General features: G+C 35.2%; 1 long non-coding RNA gene across 1 annotated transcript in view; it reads right to left on the minus strand.

The window, feature by feature from the left end:
• The window catches only part of LOC116576419, a 28538-nt gene extending 22650 nt beyond the window's left edge, over positions 1-5888 (minus strand). The window contains exon 1 of the long non-coding RNA XR_004280147.1: positions 5819-5888. This is a non-coding gene — a long non-coding RNA (uncharacterized LOC116576419). The remainder of the gene's footprint in view (positions 1-5818) is intronic.
• Positions 5889-11687: the final 5799 nt, after the last annotated feature.

The raw sequence follows: 11687 nt of genomic DNA on the forward strand, positions 1-11687 counted from the left end.
AAAATGTTCATCATCACTAGCCGTCAGGGAGATGCAAATTAAAACTACATTGAAATATCACCTTACACCAGTTAGAATGGCCAAAATTAGCAAGACAGGAAACAACATGTGTTGGAGAGGACGTGGAGAAAGGGGAACCCTCTTACACTGTTGGTGGGAATGCAAGTTGGTGCAGCCTCTTTGGAGAACAGTGTGGAGATTCCTCAAGAAATTAAAAATAGAACTTCCCTATGACCCTGCCATTGCACTCCTGGGTATTTACCCCAAAGATACAGATGTAGTGAAAAGAAGGGCCATCTGTACCCCAATGTTTATAGCAGCAATGGCCACGGTCGCCAAACTGTGGAAAGAACCAAGATGCCCTTCAACGGACGAATGGATAAGGAAGATGTGGTCCATATACACTATGGAGTATTATGCCTCCATCAAAAAGGACGAATACCCAACTTTTGTAGCTACATGGACGGGACTGGAAGAGATTATGCTGAGTGAAATAAGTCAAGCAGAGAGAGTCAATTATCATATGGTTTCGCTTATTTGTGGAGCATAACAAATAGCATGGAGGACATGGGGAGTTAGGAGAAGGGAGTTGGGGGAAATTGGAAGGGGAGGTGAACCATGAGAGACTATGGACTCTGAAAAACAATCTGAGGGTTTTGAAGGGGCGGGGGGTGGGAGGTCGGGGTACCAGGTGGTTGGTATTATAGAGGGCACGGATTGCATGGAGCACTGGGTGTGGTGAAAAAATAATGAATACTGTTATGTTGAAAATAAAAAATAAATCAAAAAAAAAAAAAAAGAAAAGAGAGAGGACCCAAATTAATAAAATTATGAAATAAAGGGGAGAGATCATGACTAACACCAAGGAAATAGAAACAATCATCATCAGAAATTATTATCAACAGTTATATGCCAATAAGTTAAGCAATCTAGAAGAAATGGATGCATTCCTGGAAATCTATAATCTTCCAAAACCCAATCAGGAAGAGATGGACAACATGAATGGACCAATATCTAGTAAAGAGATTGAAGCAGTGATCAAAAACCTCCCAAAAAACAAGAGCTCAGGACCTGACAGATTCCCTTGAGAATTCTACCAAACATTCAAAGATGGAATAACACCTGTTCTCCTGAAACTGTTTCAAAAAATAGAAAGAGAAGGAAAACTTCCAGACTCTTTCTATGAATCCAGCATTACACCTCGTCCCCCAACCAGTCAAATACCACATCAAAAAGAAGAATTTCTGACTAATATCCCTGATGAATATGGATTCCAAGATTCTCAACAAGATCCTAGTTAATAGGATCCAACCGTACATTAAAAGATTACCGACCATGACCAGGAGGGATTTATCCACTGGATGCAAGAGTGGTTCAACATTTGCAAATCAATCAATGTGGTAGAACAAATCAATAAAAGAGAGAAGAACCACATGGTCCTCTCAACTGATGCAGAAAAAGCATTTGACAAGATACATCTGTTCCTGATTAAAACAATTCAAAGTATAGGGCTAGAGGATACATTCCTCAACTTCATAAAATCTACCTATGAAAAACCCACAGTTAATAACATCCTCAATAGTGAAAAGCTGATAGCCTTCCCTTTGATATCAGAACAGGATAAGGATGTCCACTCTCGCCACTACTGTTCAACCTAGTACTAGAAGTCCTAGCAATAGCAATCAGACAAGAAAAAGAAAGAAATTGGCAAAGAAGAAGTCAAACTCTCTCTCTTTGCAGATGACATGATAGTTTATTTGGAAAACCCTTTCTGATTATTTTGTCTTCATATCTATACATTGTTGAAAGTTGGTACTTAAGTCTACTCGTTATATTTTTATTACTCTCTTCAAATCTGTTATTAATGATTAATATATTTAAGTGCTGTGATCATTCATATATGCATATAGATATAGACCTATCTATCTATCTATCTATCTATATGCATACACACACACAACCACAATTCTTCTATCTTCTTGGTGAATTGATCCCTTTATAATTATATAATAACCTTCTTTGTCTCTTGTTACAGTTTTTTACTTAAAGTGTATTTTATCTGATGTAAGTATAGATATTCCTACTCTCTTTTGCTTTCTGTTTGCACAGAATATCTTTTTCTACTACTTCACTTTGAGCCTGTATGTGTTCTTGAAGCTGAAATGAGTCTCTTGTAGGCAATATATAGTTGGGTCTTGTTTTTTTTTATCCATCCAGTCCTTCTAAACTTTTTGATTGGATCATTTAATTAATCTATATTTAAAGTAATTATTGACAGGTAAGGACTTCCTATATTGCATTTTGTTAACTGTTTTCTGTTTGTTTTGTAGCTCCTTTGTTCCTTTCTCTCTTGCTGTCATCCTCTGTGAATGGTAGTTTTTCACAGTTGTACACTTTGATTTCCCCTGTTATTGTCTTTATGAATCTACTGTAGGCTTTTGTTTCATAGTAGCCCTTAAACTTACTTAAAACATCTTATAGATATAATAGAAAATAGAAAATGGAATATTCTACCCTTTTATTTTCTTCTCACACATTGTATGTTTTTGACGTCTGCATCATTTTATATCTTGTATTGTGTCCATTAACAAATTACTGTTGCTATAGGTATTTTAAATATTCTCATTTTTAAACCCTTAAACTAGAATTAAGTGGTTAATACATCACCAGCATTAGAGTATTGTGATCTGACTAAATACTTGTCTTTACCAGTGTTTTATTTTTTTAATGTTTTTGTGTTACTCGTTAGCATCCTTTTATTTCACTTGAAGAACGCCTTTTCAGAAAATCTTATGAGGCAAATCTAATGATAATGAATTCCCTCAGCTTCTGCTTGTTTGGGAAGTCTTTATCTCACCTTCGTTTATGAAGGATAATTTTGCTAAGTAAAGTATTCTTGGTTGGTCTTCTTTCTGTCAGCACTCTAAATACATATCCTATTCTCTCTTGGCCTGCAAGATTTCTGCTGAGAAATCTACTGATTGCTTTATGAGAGTTCTCTTATATTAGAGAGGTTTTCTTTCTTGCTGCATTTAAAGTTCTGTCATCTTTGATTTCAGAGAGTTTTATTATAATGTGTCTTGGAGAAGACTGTTTGCATTGGAATTTTGGGGTGATGTATTAGCTTCATGTACTTGGATGTCCAGATCTCTCCCTAGGTGTGGGAAGTTCTCAGCCAATATTTCTTTTAAGAAGCTTGCCACCCACCACTTCCTCAGAACCTAATGATACAAAGGTTGCTTGTTTAAAATGATAACCCATAAAACCTGCAGGCTTTTTAATTCCTTTTCATTTTTTTTCCTTTTTCCCCCTCTGACAGGATAATATCAAATGATCTGTCTTCAAGTTTACTGCTTCTTTCTCCTGGTTGGTCCAGTTTGATGTTGAAACTCTAATGAATTCTTCAATTTGTCATTGTATTCTTCAGTTCCATAATTTCTGTTTTTTTTTTTTTTTATGTTTTCTATCTTCTTGTTGAACTTCTCTTTTGCTTTTGCACTGCTTTCTTGGTATTGTTCAATTATTTACTGCTGTTCTTTTGTAGCTCTCTGAGCATCATAAAATAATTATTTGACCTCTTCCTTGTCCCTAGCCATCTCTATATATCTCAGCTTTGCCAATATCTGAGTGGGGTGAAACCAAACCAGGACCATCCTTCAGTGCTCTAAAAGGCTGGAAAGCTGGTCACTTAACCCATCCTTCCTTTCTCTCTGAAAACTCTCTCTAGTTGGGTTGTTTCCTCTTGGCACTGACAAAGCTACCTTGTTGGATGAGATGGTACAGGCAAAATGAAGCTGTTCTCCTTTCTGTTTGTGTGTGTATATTCTCTCTCTCTCTCTCTCTTCTTCTTTTTTTTTTTTTTTTTGGTTGCACTGAATAATTGGTGTTTCTTAAATGATTTCCCAGAGCACTCTAAGATCTGTTTTCATTTTTAGATAGCTATTTGTTGATCTTTGTTAGGTATGGAGGTTGAGGTCTCCTACTTTTTCCATCTCCTACTCTTTCCATCTTGTGCTTACTCTTACACAATAGCAAATACCTGGATGTCTGTAGATAAGTATATAACTAAATGTCATTTAATTTTTTTTCTTTAGTGTGTGGCTCTATGCAGTGTAGACATAAATAAACGGAAATCTGTTGGATATAATCTTTTGTTATGTGTATGGAATCAAAATTATTAGATTATTCTGCTGTTTTGAGGTTGTCCTGAGAGGCAATTCAAACTGTCATTTAATTGACTGTGCCAGGCAAAAGAGCTTCCTGATTTTTAATGTGACCAAGACAATAGTAATTTCACTCATTACACAGAGAAAGAACCTACATTGTTTTCAGTTATTTTTTTGAGCTAGTTGTTTTTTTAATCCAGTGCATAAACTATCTTCAAATAGAAAATTGTTGTTTTTTTTGGAGTAGACTGAATTAAGCTTTTTAAGCCATAAGAGTGTTGTTTTATATAACAAAGTAGTAATTTACAAAATGGTGAACCAAATCATTAATTACTAAATGATTCAATGAGTCAAAGGGAATAAACACAGCTTCCCAAGATCCTAATTCCCAGGGTATAGTTTATATATTAATAGACGATCTTTTTATACAACTTTATATATGTCATCATTGCTTAGCAAAATTTACTTATCTATAAAAAATGCAAAGATATCTATTAAAATGCAAAGATATTGACAAAAGGCACTACTATATGTTTAAATTTGAAAACTGCTTTTCTGTCACTTCATTATTATTATTATGCAGGTTTCTATTAATCTCCTAATTTTACTGTTGAGTAAGCTGAGACACAAGAGGCTAAGTTACTTTTCCAAATGTATAAAGTGAATTAGTAGCAAAACTGGAATTACTTATGGAGTTCCCACTCTATTACTTTGCTCATTGAATCACTCTGCATTTCTGCTTTGTGTGTGAGGATTGTTTTACATTAATTAAAGAGCCTGACAATAAACACTCATTTACTCATTTTGCTTTTTTATAATGAAAAATGTTCAGTTGGATATTTAAAAAAAAAAAAAAAAGTCTTTACTTTGGCATTCACATTATCCCAAAACAGCTGAACTGGATGTTTGTCAAACTTGGCAAGGACTGAAGTCTGACAGAGAGTAAATTCATGCCAAGTTCCATTTGAAATTAAATGTTCTGCCAAAGTTATAAGCTACTGAAAATTGGGACTTCACAGTAATCTGCCATTTCAATATACTCTACCAATGTCTCATAAAATTTCTTATTCTAATAAGTAATGTTGTTGTTATTATATAACTTGTGTGCTGTAGCAAGTGCTAGACTTCCCAGAGAAAAGGACTCTCTTAAGTTTAGTTATTTGGAGATTCATTAGATATTCCATTTATACTATTTTTTTAATTGTCTTTATTTATTTATTTGTTTGTTTTTTAAGATTATTTATTTATCTATTTGCCACAGAGAGAGAGAGAGAGAGAGAGAGAGAGGAGCACAAGCAGGGGGAGTGGGAGAAGGAGAAGCAGGCTTCCCGCCTAACAGAGAGCCCAGTGTGGGGCTTGATTCCAGGACCCTGGGATTATGACCTGAGCTGAAGGCAGACGCATAATGACTGCACCACCCAGCGCCCCTTTTTGATTGTCTTTAATCATATGCAGCTTTTTTTTCCCATCTATGTTTTGACCCCATATTTAAATCTAGTTTTACAAGTACTCTTGCTTTCATTTCAATTTTAGATGAAATGCTTTAGAAATATCTAGGAGTTCTCTCTTTTGAGTAACTCCATATATGTGTGAATTTATGGCATATGCTTTGCTGTCCACTAAAGGTAAAATTGTTAGCAAGAGTCTCTTACCCTTGACTGCTTTCTTCTCCATCTCTTCTCTTTACTAGAGAAAAGAGCATCTTTTCACTTGAAACTCCCCCTTTGAAATGAAAAAGAGCTGATTAGATATATGCAAAGTATCTGCCAAGTGCTTTAAAACCAGAATACACTACTTCTAGATTTCTGGGAAAATTAAAAGCCTAACAGAGGAGAACATGTTGAAATACTGTTTTCCTGATACCAATTAAATGCCTCACAGTTAGATTCTCTGGCTAATGCTGCCAGTTATTTAATGACTTACAGAAACTCAATGCCCTGCCCTTCTGCCAGCCTCCATACTCTAACCTGTGTCCTAAAGCAGACATTTGGGAGTCCCCATTGATTATTCTTTTCCCTCACCCTCACATTCCAACCCTTCTAATTCTAGTCCTAAGTGTTTCCTGATCCTTTTTCTCTGTCTCTGCTGTCATTTCCATTTTCTTAATCAGAATTCCACCTTGATTACTGTAACAGATGTGGGCTTCTTAGCTCTGAACACACCTCCTTCCAATAAAATATTTTCATGTCTATAGAGTGATCTTTTAAATAGGAAAAGTTTGATTATATCTCTCCCTTGATTAAAATCCTCCCATAGTCCCTTAGTGATGTCATGATAAAATCTGAATTCCTAACTCTGCTGTGTAAGATCTTCCACTATCTGGCTGTGGCATCCAATAGATTAATATCTTGATTGTGCTGTATTACACTTGACATTGTAGTTCCCTATAGCTCTTGTAGACACTGTACTATGCTACAGTGAAACTCCAAGTTGTAGTTACGTCGTAAAATCCAGCCATAAACTATCCTTTATCTGAATAATTCATGTATATCTTTTAAGACTAAACAAAGATATTTATACTCAAGGATGTCTCCTTCTCTGTCCACCCTAGGTGCTGGTAAGTGCCTTTCATCTAGTGAGTGTTTGCATCATTGCACTCAACACACTATAAAACAATGTCTTGTACACTGGCTGTTTCCCTCTATTAGAGTATATGGTCTTTGAGGACAGAGGGTGCTTTATTTAGCTCTATAAACTCAGTATCCCATAGTGTCAGGTACATAGTAAATACACTGAATAAATGAATGAATAAAAACATCTTTTTCCCCTTTGTGCTCCCTGGAGTTCAATGCTTCTTCAATTTTTCTTGCCAGACTCAAGACAAAACTTCACATATTTCTATGTGACAATCTGTGAGACATAACTTCTAGAAAAAATGAGCTGCATCATAAATAATAATTATCTTAGGGTCCATTATTTGGTGGGCCCTATTCTAAAACCTGTACAACCATTATCTCACTTAGTCATAACACAGCCCCATAAAAGAGGTGCCCATAATAACACCAACTTTTAAATGGAGACACCAAACCAGAGCTTCTGAAGGTTAAATAGCCTACCTGACCAAGATCCTCTAGCTAAAAAGAGACAGAATCCATATTTATTTTTGAGCTATCTAACTACAAATGCTACTCTGTTAAGAGAGACTGTGTATTGTTCTAAAATCTTGTAACATCTTGTTATAGTGACTGATGTCAATACAAATTAGTTGGAAAAAATCACTAGAAAACTAGTGACAATAAACTTTTGCAATAATCCAGGTTAACTTTTGTTTTATATATTTTATGATTTTTTTACAGGGCATGGAGAAGGTATAATGTTTAAAAGCAATTCATTTATTTGACTGATATATAAAAGAAAACATATATATTTGCTTTTTATTCATCTGTTTTGTAGATTTAGTCTTCATTTGTTTATAATCATTTTGCCACTGCTCCTCCCAATATGTCTTTAAATGTTAAGCTCTCATAACTGAAAGAGGAAAGAAGCTGTTGAAAGCATCAGAATGGGATCAATTGCAGTTTTAACATTTTTTCTATTTTTGTCTTTTTGGGGTTTCAAGAGCCCTTCCTTCCTCTCTTGATGGCGTCAAAGATGACTTTTTAAGCTAGTTATATTACCACAGCGTATAATTAAAAAAATATATTAGAAGCACTTTTATGACAACAGAATCTTTTGTTCCTTTTCAATGTTCACAACTGAGATTGTTACTAAGAAACATTGAGAGACAAGGGAAACATGACAACAATGATAAACACTTACTTGGGGAATGGGAAAGATACACAGCCAATTTAATTCATTCTTAGTGACATAGGTAAGCCCCTGAAGCTAAAATGGCTAGTTTACATGACTCCAGGGATGGAGTAGAGATGGGGATAAGGAGGCAAGGAGGGGACATCTTCCCTATCAAGAAAACTTTGCAAATGATCTCATGAAGATTTCTTTCCAGCCTTCTCATTCCCTCTTCTGATATTCCCATATGGTGATTCATATAATTCAGGTGAGCATTTTTATATTAATTTCCTACCATATGCTCAGAGTAGAATTGCCAGACAAATAAAATAAAAATACAAGGCAAATAGTTAAATTTGAATTTCAGATAACAGATACACCTTAAAAAAAAAAACCTACATATTATATATGTATATATATATACACACACATATACACACACCCATGCAACACTTACACTTTAACAAAAAAAAAAAAAAAAAAGTTGGTTATTTGAAATTTAAATTGAACTGGAATGTCCTGTATTTTATCTGGCAACCTTAGTCCAGGAGCTCTTTCAATTTATTTACATAGAATTACCATCCCTTTCTGTAAGGATACACAATATACAAGAGGAGAGGAAATATAAAAGGGATTTGAAATCTGTCTAAATTTTGATGAATCAGTGAATCAGTTTTGGAGCCTGAATAAAGTTGCAAGAGATGACACTTTACTACTAGGTTTTATTTATTCATCAGTTGAAAGATATTGATAGGCATCACATTTTCTATAGTTCCTTACAAAGGTTAGTCTTGATAAATTTAAACTTCCTGGTGATAACATAAAACAAATCCATAGTTCTATTACATATACAAATTTCAGCCACCTAGAAAATTGTCCCTTCTGAGGCTTCATCTTGTAAGGAGTGCTCCTAACTTTATTCCCAGACTATCTACCAAGAGGTGACTTCAAAAGTTGACTGGACTTAGTCTGTAGGATTTTACTTTTTAAATCATAAAAAGGTTCTGTTTGTTTGTTTGTTTTTTGAGATTTTTGTATAAACAACTCAGTTATTCTTGATAATTGTAGATTTTAGGATAGTTTAAGCCCTTTGGAGATCTTAAGGACTGATAAAGTTATGGTATGTTTTTAACTACTGCCCATCTAATAATACACAATTCAACAAAAAGCAACACCAAACTATAAAATATCAATTGAAACACCAAACATAGTTTTTTTGGTCACATTTTTGGAAATAGTAAATTATTTCAAATTTGTTCAAAAATAATTTGGGTCCCTTTACTTTGCTAGTATCCTAAACATATATTTTGCTATCACATAATCCATTATTGGTATTATTCACACAATGAAATAACCAGTAAACTACTTAGTAGTTTACAAGTATAAATAAAAATGACTGAGAACAAGGTATAAACATGCTCATTCATAATTAAAGTAAATGTATAGTATTAATACCTGTGGTAACTTTGTACTGTGTCTATTACCTAAAGTGAAACTACATATCCAGAACCCCCTTCCCTGCAGGCACTACCCACAAGATACTTTGTGTAAGATCTGGAGGGCAAATCTTAAATTCTAAAGATTGGTGCAGATCAGCAGGTACTGTGGAAGCTCTTTTACCTTGTTGCTGACCTACTAATTCATTTCAATAGAGTAGGGCACCAAAGGATCCTCAGATTCTTCAGCTCATATCATGTCTCCTGCTTCAAGTTGTGGGCCAGGTGTAGTGAAGCAACAGGGCAAAGGGTACCTCCTTCTCTTGCAGCTATCATGGTATCATTCTTTTTTTTTCTTTTTATAAAGATTTTATTTATTTATTTACAGAGAGAGAGAGAGAGTGAGATCACAAGTAGGCAGAGAGGCAGGCAGAGAGAGAGGGGGAAGCAGGCTCCCCACCGAGCAAAGAGCCCGATGCGGGGCTCGATCCCAGGACCCTGAGATCATGACCTGAGCCGAAGGCAGAGGCTTAACCCACTGAGCCACCCAGGTGCCCCTCATGGTATCATTCTTGTAGGTGGTGAGAGACAAACACAAATTCCATTCTGTCCTTATGGATTCCAGTAGCCACACTCTCATGAATTCCAATCTTTCTGTGCAGGTGTCAGCTTTTCTACTTTATTTCCCAATTGCTTGTCTGGCTGACCTAGAGCCAGAACAAGAGACAATACCCACATAGGTTGATCTATCCATTCACAATGGTCTACCTCCTATAATGTATCAGCATTCTAGATCACTTGTCTGATGCATAGTCTTGAAGCATTACTGGGGAAATTTAGATGAGATTTGTGTGAAAGTGTCTATCCTGAGTGATCTTCTCCATAGCTCTTCCTGATTCTGCATTTTTTCCTTCTAGATTCCTAAGCTTTCTGATGATCCATGATTCATGTTACAATAGGACAATCACTTTTTTTTGGTCAGAACTGGATAAAAATAAGTAACATTCCATTTAATTGCACTTTCTATAGTTGGTTTATTAAAAGATCTGTTTAAATTCAATTATCTTCTGTCTCTGAGTGTCTTCTGAAGTTCTAGAATTAATTTATCTTGGAGTATTATGAAGAAAAGTAGTATGATTTAGGAATAATATAAACCCTGGATAGAACAGACTATGTAATATTTACTCATGAGCCAATGTATCTTCGCCAAGCTACAAATAACAGGTAAGCACTCCATGAAGTAAAAATTATACAACTTCAAGGCAATTTTTTCTCCCAAGAAGACACAAGGAAGAACTTTTCTTCTCTCTCTCTTTCTCTCTTTCCCCTTTAACCATTATTGCCACAGAAATAAAGAGAAAACTTGTCCAATACCTTGTAACCAATGCTACCTGGTCAGAGTATTGTGTGTAACCTGATTCCTGCCCTTGGTTACTGGGCAGCAAAGGCATAGCAGCCTCTTACAAACTTCTGAGTTCTTGACTGACTTGACTTTGATGTATCTAAACCTGATTTTAGTTCCTCTACTAGTGGGATACAGTTCTCCCTCTAAAATTCCCTTTCAGCTAATAACAACAGATTATCCATTACTGTTTGAATATTCCTTGTCTTTTTGCATATGGAAGTTTAATACAGTTGAACTATTAACTGTTTTTCAGACATTTTTCTCTGCACATACAGAGAAATAAAGAGAAAACTTGTCCAATACCTTGTAACCAATGCTACCTGGTCAGAGTATTGACTCTACCCAGGCTCCTTGATGGCACTGCTCTTGGAAAATTATGGCACAGCAACAGAAGCAATTGGAAGGGAATTTCTCAATTAGCTTTTAGTTTCAAAAGATGAGACAAGAAATGAGATATTTCAATGGATACCAGTAAGGACAAATAAAGAATCAGATATTCCAATTCCCCCACGATGCCTTAGAAATGCTTACTCTTGAATTTGGATCCACCTTGAAGGAGGTAAGAGATGAAAAATATGGGCAGTGTCGGATAATTTCTGTCATGGGGCTGGGAATCCCCATCCATATTAGAGTAGTCACACTGCCAATAAGCTATAAAGGAATTGATTACTGGCAGCAAAATGTAGAGTATATGCAAGGTGTGAAAGAGCAGTACACAGAGCTGAAAACTTATCTATTATGAAAATTTGTCATATATCAACCTTGAATAATAAGAAATGCTATATTTACAGAAAGTTAAAAAGTAGAATTAATAAGCCATAAATATAATTGCTATCATTTAAATGAATGTATACCACATGGTAGACATTTGTTAGATACTTTACATACATTGCCTTTAGTGGTTTCACAGCAATGGAGGTTGAGCATCCCCATTTTATAAATGAGGGAACA

The sequence above is a fragment of the Mustela erminea genome, chromosome 17, assembly GCF_009829155.1.
Source record: "Mustela erminea isolate mMusErm1 chromosome 17, mMusErm1.Pri, whole genome shotgun sequence".
Classification (NCBI taxonomy): domain Eukaryota; kingdom Metazoa; phylum Chordata; class Mammalia; order Carnivora; family Mustelidae; genus Mustela; species Mustela erminea.